Source organism: Vigna umbellata, unplaced genomic scaffold, assembly GCF_029865625.1.
Source record: "Vigna umbellata cultivar VRB3 unplaced genomic scaffold, Vumbellata_1.0 scaffold_757, whole genome shotgun sequence".
Taxonomy (NCBI): Eukaryota; Viridiplantae; Streptophyta; class Magnoliopsida; order Fabales; family Fabaceae; genus Vigna; species Vigna umbellata.
Genome location: NW_028274523.1, coordinates 25672 through 37871, shown reverse-complemented (window position 1 = coordinate 37871; position 12200 = coordinate 25672). Strand labels below are relative to the sequence as shown.

The following is a 12200-nucleotide window of genomic DNA, read 5'->3' as shown; positions in this document are numbered from 1 at the left end:
AAAACAGTACTATAATATGAATTCTACTAACCTGAAAGTTTGAGAAGATAACTGGGTGAAGTTTCTTAAGGTCGAAGGTTGGAATCACAACATTTGTCAGTGTTTCGCTGAGTCGTGTGTTTTGCAGTAATTCACTTGCTAAATTATGCAAGAACTTGCCATCATACTTGGGACCTGGGAATGAATTATCCCAAACTCTGCACATGTTTTTCAAACAAAACTAATCAAATGTTTCTAACGGTTTTTACCCTAACCATAAACATTTAAATATCATAAGATTATGATATCATAACCTAACAATGTCTGCATGAGTCTTGACTAAACATACATATAAAAAAACGTGTGTAAAGACACATTTAAAAGTGCATGCTTACGTATACATACACATTGACCATATACATGAGAAAAAAAAACACCAAAACTGAAACATTATAGAATGAGAAGGAAAGATCTGTCGTTGTAAAGTGCTGATATTGAATAAAATATTCTGCATGGTGATTTTGATTATATAAGTATATTGAGAATGATATAGATTTGAAATACCTATTTGGGTCGAAGATAGAAGGGCCATAATTTTGATAGAAGTCTATGACTTGAGTGGTGTTGAGGAGAGGACGAGTGGGGTCCTGTGGGTTAGGTGCAGATAGCAGAGCAGTCATGAGTCCTCCTGTGCTGGTCCCTGCTATCACATCAAAATAATCTGCTAGCAATGCACTTTTATCCCATGCCTGCAACTCAACCAAACTAACTTCTTATTTTCTTCTAGGGTTAAAGGGAAAAAAGTATATATGAACCATGAACCACATCATCATCATCATCATCATCATTATGCATCATCATCATCATTATGCATCATCATATAGAGAATTACAGTTGAATCTTCACATTAGTTGTTCATTAAAGAAACCAATTAATACAAGTATTCCTAGGTGATTTGTTTGGCTGTTTTATGGTCCTGTGACTACGTAGAATACAGTGTTATATTGCTTTAAGAAAAATGAAGTCTCAAATCTTGAAACTGTGTGAGAATTGATTAAATTTTTAGATCTGGATTTGGTTGTTTAGTAGATGATGAAAAACTAGGTTTTCATATTTTGGGATTGGTCAAGGAAGGAGTCTTATAGAACAATTAAAAAGATTATAGGATAGATGATCTCATACTTGTTTCTTATTATAAAACAGATGCTGTTGGAAAATAAATTATGGTTGTCATTCAGGTTTTATGACAGTGTACTTTGTAATTCTTTTTCATTAGGGCAAAAGAATATATATATATATATATATATATATATATATATATATATATATATATATATATATATACTCATCTTTATATAAACGATATATAAAATGATAATATATAATAATTGAATTCAATTATAGAGATGACCATATGTGATCTCTAGTTCATTTTCCTCCCACTTTTGGTACAATCTAGCTTCGTCCAATCTTTTTATGTGTTTGTAATTATTTGTTTGGACAACTTCCGCACAGGCACTTTTAGAAAAGTAAAATAAAATAAATTCTATCATTGGTTAAAATTAATTTATGTATAAGCTTATTTACATAAACTCTTATGCAATTTCTTTAATTTCTTATTTTTAATAATATGCAAACCAATTAACTCATAACAATGTATTATTTTAACAAAGTTTCTAGAAAACTCTCTAAAATTACCTTAATCCAAATGTTTGGAAAAACTATTTCCAATATATATATATATATATATATATATATATATATATGTGTGTGTGTGTGTGTGTGTATGTGTTTGTATATATGTGTGTAAAATATATGATGGTCATGAAGAATGTACAGAAAAAGATAAGGATAATGATACTTTGACAACATTTTCTTGATAACATTTTAACATCTACGTGTCATTATTCTGTGATTGATCCAAAATTACTCCACAATCAATAATAATAATCATAAACACCATCATGAACCAATCACACAATGACACGTAGATGGTGTTAAAATATTGTCAAAAAAATGTTATCAAAGTATCATTATCCTAAAGATAAATGAAGTTGAGTAATAGTTGAGAAAAGAAAGTATATATATATTATTAGAGTGATTGACCTGAAGAGATTTTTCCAAGTGATTAAGAACTACAGCAGGAATGAGACCTCTTACACCACCTCCGTCTATGCTGAGAATGGTTATAAGGTTACCATAGGATGGAGATGGAAGCTTTGTGTTCATTCCACCTACCAACTGAGAAGATAACACCAGAAAAAGAAAAAGAAAAGGAGCCATTGATTTCCTCTAATTGCTTCAAAACCTTCACTTTCTTCTCTGCATATAACAACCCTATTTATAGACTTTTTAAACCAATGGAACATTAGCCACGTTTTTTTCACTCATAATAATAATACTAATACATTTATATATATATATATATATATATATATATATATATATATATACTTAATTATCATTTTGAAAACAATCTTCTTAGACACTCTTGGAAAATCATTATGCATTTGAATATTACTAATGTGTGTTTTAAAAAAATAAAAAGTTTTGAAATCCTTCATTTAGAGTGTCTCGTTTGGAATTAGTTTACACCTTATTTTATTTATTTATAACAAGGATCTAAATGTAATTTTAGTTTAAGATACTCTTCTTTCTCTGTAAGAGTATTGTTCATAGATTTTCTTTTGTACTACTGTTCGTCTTTTCAATTTATATATCTGCAAAATGTTCCCACGCCCTCAACGCTGAATATATAATAATATTAAACTCATTATATAGTAAGTTAAAACATATAAATATATTTGTCACATTAAATTTATAAATAAGTTAACAAGAAATGCATTTTTTTTAAATTAGTTTACATATTAAAATTTTAAAATTACAAGTATCATTTTATATTTACATTTTTAATATTTTAAAAAAATTATAATTTTAAAAGAAGGATTTTTTTTAAACTAAAAACATATAGAAAATAAAACTAGTTTCAAAATGTAGAAAGAGTGATTTGATGTATAAATTTTAAAAAATTATTTAAATTATTAATTATATGTAAGTTCTAATTAAGCTTAGTTATTAATTTGATCTAATTTTAGAGAAAAATAACATTATTTTCTTATATTGAGTCAAAATTTTAAATATAGAAACTAAACTAAATTCAAAACACAATTATGTGACATTAATACTTACATGGGACACTCTACAAACACATACTGATACCTAGGGATGGCAAAAAAATCCGCGCCCGCGGATATCCGCGGATAAAATCCGCGACGGATAGTTGATACCCGCGAATATTTACTACCCGCAACCCGCGGGTAGCGGATATTTTAATACCCGCTTATAATCGGGTCGGGTGCGGATATTATACTATCCGTACCCGCGGATACCCGCTACCCGCAAAAAATAAAAATAAAAATTTAATTTATATTTTATTAAGTTAAATTTAATTAAAATTAACATTAATTTATATTTTACAATATTAAATTTAATTAAAATTTATATTTAATTTAATTTATATTATATTTTATTATTTTTTATCATTTTATTTAAATTTTATTTTATTAATTTATTAAAATATATATTTTTTAATATTTGCGGGTATCCGTGGATATCCGCGGGTTTTAAAATACCCGCGGATATTTTTTAAGCGGATATCCGTGCGGGTAGCGGGTCGGGTAGCGGGTGGATTTTTTTTTGTCGGGTCGGGTTGCGGGTAGGCACTATCCGTGCCCGACCCGACCCGTTGCCATCCCTACTGATACCACTATCACATAGCATGACAATGACTTGAGAGAGTGACAATTTTTTTAAAGTTAACGAAAATTTAATGAAAATGACCAATTAGATCATTTCTAAAAACTAACAAACTTAATTACATCAAATAAAAATTACATATATTTATTAATTTTCAAACAAATTAAAGGATAAAAAATATAATTAAGCTTTATTAGTAGAACTAATATTTATGTCAAACTTTGAATGGACATCTTTTATAAAATAGAAATACATTTGGATTGTAATAATATTCAAAGCCCAGTCACAATAATACATTAGGTGTCAAGTAGTGTTTAAAATTAGTTGAAATGAAAAGAAAAATTCAATACTCTATTGCACACGTTATTCTTTGGTGGAAATTGAACATTGAAACTTTATTCCAAAAGAAAGAAGATAAGTTATTACATCGAGAAAAAACAATTGATACTTTAGTTATTTTCTTTGTAAAAAAAATGTCAAAATAATAAAGGAATTATTGAAAATTATTTTTCTTAATAATTATGAAAATTAATATTTTTATTGAATTGCAAAATCAAACTTTAAATGTCACATATTAAGAAAGAGAAGGAGTACTATTTTACATGGGACTAAAATTATCAATCATATTGAAGAAAAGATAAATTTTTCATAAAAAGGCTTGCCTATTCCAGCGTCTTTTGGATTATATTTGAGTTGTATGTTAATTTTTTTATTTTGAATTGTCTTTGAAGTTTAATACCATTTTAAAGTGAAATTATTTAAATTTGAATTACAAACAAAAATTGTAATTTTTTTTATTTAAAAAAAAACTTGTAATTAACTGAGTCAGTGAGCCAACTTATTTAACCCACCAACCCATGATGAGCCGAGCCGAATTTGAACTTTTTAGGCACACTAATAAATAAGTCAGGCTATGTTGACTCACTAAGTGGTCAATCCGTAATGGGCCGGATCGGGTTGGGCCGAATGACCCGTTTTAACAACACTAAAATAATGCTAAACCAAATGTTTCGACTGTGAATTATTATTCAACTCTAACACTTCGTTTAACTATACATATAAAAAAAAATACCAATCATATACATTAATCCTCTGTAATAAATTTTATTACCTCTCAGGTTCAGTTCTTATACTTTCACATTCAAGTACAATAGTAGTTAATTTCCTCATCGATAACAAATAAATGGTAAAGTATTGGAAGATCATTCTTTATAAGCATCTAATTATGTTAAAGGGTGTATTTGAGATACCTCTATATAAAAAAACAATTCAATAGCATTTATAAGAGTTTAGAAAATTATGTTTTAGAATTGATTTTGTGTTTGAGACTTGGTTATTTTTAATAATAAAAGTTTAAACTATAAATATAATTCTTATAAACAACTTTCATTATTTTAAACCATTTTCTCTAAACCCTTTTTCCTAAACCATTTTTCCTCTAGAGATCTCTCCCTTGTCTCTAGATTTTCTCATCATACATTTGTTTGAAGATGGGAGCTCGCTAAGGTGATATTTGAGACGAGTTATCCACTTCTGTTTGATCGGTTTCTCAAATAAAGTAAGTTGGTTTTCTATTTGAAGGTTAGTTTTCGTTTTCGTTTTGAAGAACTTATTTGTTGAACTTGTTTTTTGTTGAACTTGTTTTTGTTTTTTGTTGAACTTGTTTGTTTTTGTTTCGTTGAACTTGTTTGTTGTTGGTTATTGTTGTTTGTTGTTGATACTACGTTCATAGTTCTTGCATTATAAAATACCAAAAACTGAAATTTGTTGTGTTTTTCTACTTTTCAAGTCTTGTAGAGTTGTAAAAAATTATCACAATTAATTAAAGACTTAAATGCTTACTTCGTGCGATGTTAAGAGGTGAATTTTTGTTTAGTACCCGGTTTTAAAAATGAAGACATTGGGTCCCTATGTTATGAAAAGTGTATGAATAAGGTCCTGTCCGTTAAGTTGACAGCAACGGCGTTAAGTCCATGCTAATGTGACCGTACTTTTTCTCTTCTCTCTTTTACTGTCCAGCTTTTTCTCTCTCTTGTTCAGCTTTTTCTTGATGATTTGTTGAACTTGTTCTTTCTTTGTGGACCTTATTCATATACTTTTCATAACATAGAGACCCAATGTCTTCATTTTTAAAACTGGATACTAAACAGAAATTCACCTCTTAACATGGGGACGAAGTAAGCATTTAAGCCTTAATTAAAAAAAACAAAAAAAAAATTGATTAAGGTTGTATATTAACAAAATTCGAAGTTAAGTTAACGTTGTATATTTACAAAATTCGACGATAATTTGACGTCGAATTTAAAAAATTCGACGTTAATTTGACGTCGAATTTAAAAAATTCGACGTCAATTTAATGTATCCTAATATGACATTGTTCGCGAATTAGTCATTAAAAGCCCAAAATATTCGACGTTATACACGATTTTTGTACTAGTGGACAGTGTGACATGGCACTGACAATGCCACGTGTCACTCCACGTCACACTGTCAAACCATATCTCATTGCATTTGTCTCAATTTAGTCCCTGTATTTTTATTTTGTTTCAATTTGGTCTCTGTATTTTATTTTGTCTCAAATTAGTCCTAATTTTTTTTAAAATTAAACAATTTTGTCCCTCTCCAAATTCAAACAAAATTTAAAAATTTTACAAAAAAATTGTCATTTATTAAAAAAAAAAAAAAATAATTACGTAGTTTTATTAAATATGTATATAAATATATAGGGACCAAATTGAGACAAATACAATAACACGAGGCCTAACAATGACACGTGGCATTATCAGTGTCAGTCACACTATCATTGCAATGTGGCACAATGTTAACTTGACACTTAGGAATTTTTATTTATTTTTTAGATTAAAAAAATAGATAAAAAATAAAAATAATTAAAAAAATATTTAAACTTTTTTAAAAAACTATGAGCTGACACGTGGCGCTCTCTTTAACAGTGTTAGTACGGAACTAATGTCAAGGACGTAATCATCTCAATTTTTCAAAAATAAGAATTCAATTGAGACAAAAAAAAAAGTGAGGGACCTATTTGAGAAATGTCACCAAAAATAGAGACTATCTAAATGATTAAACCTTAATTCTATTTTCAAGAGGCTTGTACCTAAAAATCAGAAATTATAAAATTATGAATGTTACTTATTTTAAAAAAGGATTAAGTATGTTTGTCTCAACTTTGATGCGAAATTGGAAATCATCCATCTTTGAAATTTTGATATATTTTAGTCCTCAAACTTTAAAGTAAATGGATATAACCTTTCTAATTCAATTATATTAAATTTGTTTGATATGTCAAACATGTTTCTTAGTTGACACTGAAGCGCAAATATGTCAAACGGTCTAAACAAGTAAAATTCTAACATGAAATACATTTAATATATCAAAGAAATTTAACATAAATGGATTAAATAGATCATATCCATTCATTTTTAAAGTTTGGATTAAAAACATATTTAACTCTTTAAAAGATGAAGTTATAAAAATTATATTCTTACTAATTTAATTAAATAAAAATAAAGTAATTATAATCATACACCTTAGTATTTTATAAAAAAAAAAAAAAATTATACAAGTCACGGGCTGACTCACGTACTCGTGAACTAAACATTATGCCGGATGAAAAAGAAAAATTAACTCGCATCGATTCAGGATAGACCCAACCGGTCCACTTTTTACATGCCAAAGGAGGCGGCTCATTACCATCCTACTCAAGAAAAAACCTTCTAAAATCATTATTCAGAAAAACCGAAAACCAAAACACACCAAAGAAATAGAGAAAAGAGAGCAACATCACCTTATTACACAATATGCAGCAATAGTACAATTTCAAAAGCTCTCTAAGATTTTCATCAAGAACTTATTTTTCTCCAATAATAACTCTCAAAATGATTTCTTAGATTTCTTAAAAAAATTTAAAAAAATTGGTACTCAAAATGTTTAGACCGATGAGAGTTTTATAGACTGAGGTTTTAAGCTATTTTAATAGAAGACTTAATCAATTAAAATGTTTAAAATTATTTTAACATATTATCACCATCTTTTAATTAACTAAAATTTCCTTAATAGCAATGTTGCATGATTTCTATTTTCTAGTATTTTTTTTAAGCGCTAGATTATCACCAATTTTAAATCTCTTTCTTTTGTTTAGCATAATTTTAGCTTAAACAAAAAAAATTGATGAGACCTTGGCTATTTTATGTTATGCTACTCATTCGAGTGAGATTTTTGTGCTTGAGCCACGTACCTATGATGATGACATATATAAATGAAGTGATATTTTTCCTACTTGAACAACAAACATGTATAAATAAAGTTAAGATGTATTTTTAATTGTTAACTGTGACAATAATATCTTGAACAATGTGAGATGTGTATACACAATGTTGTATGTTATTTTTGTTGCCTCTTATAGATGTTGTTTTATTTATATTTTTCTACTTTCATCTATATTCTAAATAATATATATTATCATGTTTGTTAAAAATGTAATATTTCAACCAAAAATGTATGAATTGATTTAAAATTGGTTTTACTCTTCTTTAATTGTGTATTAAACGGTTTTAAACGAGCTTTTCAACTTTTTAAAGAATTAAAAATTATCAAGCAAAGAAAATGAAAGAAATTATAGAAGATTTTATACTTGTTCAATCTGAGTTAAAAGGAAATTCACTACAGGAGAATGTCAAGATTATAGACTTACAAGATTCTTGTGTGTAATCTTAATCTTTAACCAAACAAAAATTAACTCCACATATTTACACCAAGAACCTTGCCAACACTCAGGAAACAAAAATTCTAAGAGTTTTTACAAGAAAAATAAAACATGATACACCTTTAATGGTGAAATTCAGATGCCTCTTAAATCTTTTCTTTTATTCTTGAAAACTTTTAACCTTGATTTTCTTTGCTCTTTCAAGAATGCTCCAATACTTCTCAAAAGATGTTCTTATCCAACAAATGAAAGCTCTTTTAATGTTTTTTCTTGTATGGAAAAGGAATTAACCACATATATATATATATATATATATACATATGTATATATATATATATATACATATATATATATGTACATATATATATACGTATATATATATATATATATATATATATATATATATATATATACACACATATATATATATATATATATATATATCTTTTAATGTTTTTAAACATCGCATGATTGTCCTATCATGCAAAACGTTCTTTTGCACTGGTTTTGATCAAGGCTGACATGGCTACATCTTAGCGATTAAATTCGAGGGATGAAATGTCGAGAGTTACACACGAAGGGAAATGTGAATGAAAGTTGTTTCATTTTGAACTCCTTATTCTTGTACTTGATTTATTTCTTTGTTCTCGTATCATTTCGAGCATTCTTCACGCTTATGCTGAGTTTGTGTTCCTTGCCTTCTTCTTCTTCTTCAAGTCTACTTGCTCATTCTAGGTATGTTTTCTTCTTCTCCTAATATTGGCTACAGTCGTTGCTGTTCCTTGCTGGCTAGGAAAATTATCCCCATGAATGAGGGTTTTTCTTCTGCCTCTTTTGACGAGAGGGTTTCCTTACCATAACCTCTCGTTGTCGCTCCTCCTTTAATGGTTTCCTCGAGGGTCACCTTTGGGGCTATCCAAGAAGGAAAGAAAAAGAAGAGGAAATTGGTGGTGTGAGGTAAGAAGGTTGTGCTACTATAGTTTCTATTTGAAAATGGACAAAATTGTTTAATTTTAAAACATTAAGAGAAAAAAAACAAAAATATAAGATCAAATTAAGACTAAAACAATGACATTTGGTATGATAGTAACATCACACTATTACTCTCATAAGGTATGATATCATATTGACACATGACAATTTTTAAAATTTAAAAAATAAAAAATAAAAATAATTAAAAATATATTTAAAGAAAATTATAAATTGAGATGTGAAACTTTTTTAATAATGTTAATTAAATACTAAAAAAAATTTACATTAAGTTTTCAAATTAGAGATCAAGTCGAAACAAATAAAAGTATTGAAACCAATTTGCGATTTCGATAAAAGAAAATGGGAACCGATGAAAATAATTTAACCGAAATTATTTGCTTATCGAAGCTTGACAATAATTTTAAAATTTCAAAAGTTAACAGAAATAAAATAAATTTATAAATAGTATAATAATTTGAATGACTTAATTACCTACTTAGTCCCCATGTTAGGAGGTAATTTTCTGTTTAGTACCCGGTTTTAAAAATGTAGGCATTTGGTACCTATGTTTTGAAATTTGTATCAATTCAATCCTATCCAGTTAACGGCGTTATAATTGATGCGAGAAATTAAGGACGTTAATGAAGATGCATTCAAACATTTGATAGCTATTCCACCCACCCAGGCTATCATTAACGTCCTTAATTTCTCGCATCAATTATAACGCCGTTAACTGGATAGGATTGAATTGATACAAATTTCAAAACATAGGTACCAAATGCCTACATTTTTAAAACTGGGTACTAAACAGAAAATTACCTCCTAACATGGGGACTAAGTAGGTAATTAAGCCAATTTGAATTCACGTGATTATAATGTGAATTTAAAAGCATACATACATATATTCTGTATCTCATTTCAAACAACAATAAAACAACAAATAGCAAAGGTAGTAAAGGTGCCACACGTAAACACGAACATCCCAGAACTTTGATTTTTTTGTCCACACTAATTTGGACCATTCTATTTGTTATATATGCTCATATAAAATTTATGCGACTAATTATATATATATATAGTATATTAATTTTTAAGAAATTTTTAATTGATTTATTATGTAGGAAGCAGTTTTTATATAAAAAAAAAGTCAATTAAGTATGACTGAAATTTAAATTGAAAAACAAAATATTTATTGCAATATGTAACATTTTATAAAAGGTAAAAGCATAAAAAATAAATATTGTATCAAATGGTTATCCAAATAACACGATTTACTATAACATTTTGGAATTCCATCTTCAAGAAATTGAACTTTTGACGTGTAATTTGGTATAAAAAGAATCAGTTCAAAAACTTTTTTCATTTAAAAATGAAAGGACAAGGATTATACTCTTGAGCATAAAGAGTTATACCATAAGTATCAAGTATAGTTTCATACCTAGTGGTAAATGATTGATTTAACAATTTTAATTTTAATTTTTTTAAAAAAGTAAAGAAAAATAAAATTTTAAGTAATATAGTGAAAAGTGTTTTATAGAATTTAGAGTATTGATTTGTAAATAATAGATACGATAATTAAAATATTTATAAATGTAATAATTATATTTTTAAATAACACTTTATTAAAAAATCAACAATTTATAAAAATATTGTTTTTACAAATAACATATTTTCTATTTTTTATCCAAGTTTTTATTATCATGAATATTTATGTGCATAATTAAAATAAATTTCAAAATTGTATTTAAAAATTGGATTATAGCTATGTTAATATAAAAATTATTTTAACATTTTCCTATTTTTATTTAGTATATTTTTTATATAAAAAAATAAAAAAAACTATTATGTAAAATAAATCAAAATTCTTTAAAAAAAATGTTGTATATATAAATATTTGAGACAATATTGTTGAAATTATTAACCTTGTGCTCTCATTCTCAAATGAAAGGTGTGAGAACCAAGTTAGTGGAGAAGCCACTAGGCAGAGGATGAGACCGAACGTTTATTATTAAAATAAGTTTGATATATAAATGAAATTTTCAAAAGTTTCGTTCCTTTTCTCTAATACATCCATCTCTCCAAAACTTCTACTATCTTCTTTTCTTCTTCTTCTCTCTAAAGTTCTTCAGTCTCACTTCATCTGTTTAAATATCAGATTATGCATAAGTAATCTGGAAGACAAGAGCTTTTTGTTTCACTGGTCGGTGTAGTGATTAGAGCTGGTAAGCTTCGTTCCTATAATTCTTGTGAATTAATGGCACATGCAAGTAAACCTTGTTGTTTGCATGTGTTCATTAGTCTTCTCTTTCTCTTTCTAACTTCCTTTTTGGTACTTTGGTTGGTTTCTTTTCACCAATCAATGAGTTAAAGGTGTTCTTAGGATTTTCTGGAAGTGATCAAATTTCTGGAAGGGTAGAAGCTGTTCGATTTGGTTAAGAGGTAAGTGAAGCTAGTTAATTTAATTGTTTTGTTGATGATGTATGAAAACGTTGTTTGATGGTTTTGCATGTGGGTGAAATTGAATGTTTGGGTGTTCGACTTTGGTTGTTTGACATGTTAAATGTTGTGATTGTTGAGTTGTAGATTATACATACTTTGGAGTGAATTCTGGGTTAAGAAAAATATTCAGTTTTGGTAAATTCTAGTGTGTATTTCATTCTGCAGAACTTCTGCAGAATTATGTAGAAAATCGAGCATTCGTTGTTGACCGTTCGGTCAGGTTCAGTTACTCGTTAGGTGGTATTCAATTTCGTAGTAGTATTCGGTCTTA

The 12200-nt window shown here is 27.6% G+C and overlaps 1 pseudogene; it reads right to left on the bottom strand.

Annotated features, from left to right (window-relative positions):
- Nucleotides 1–10: 10 nt before the first annotated feature.
- Nucleotides 11–2294, bottom strand: LOC148190570 (patatin-like protein 2 pseudogene; annotated as a pseudogene).
- Between the last annotated feature and the right edge of the window lie 9906 nt (nucleotides 2295–12200).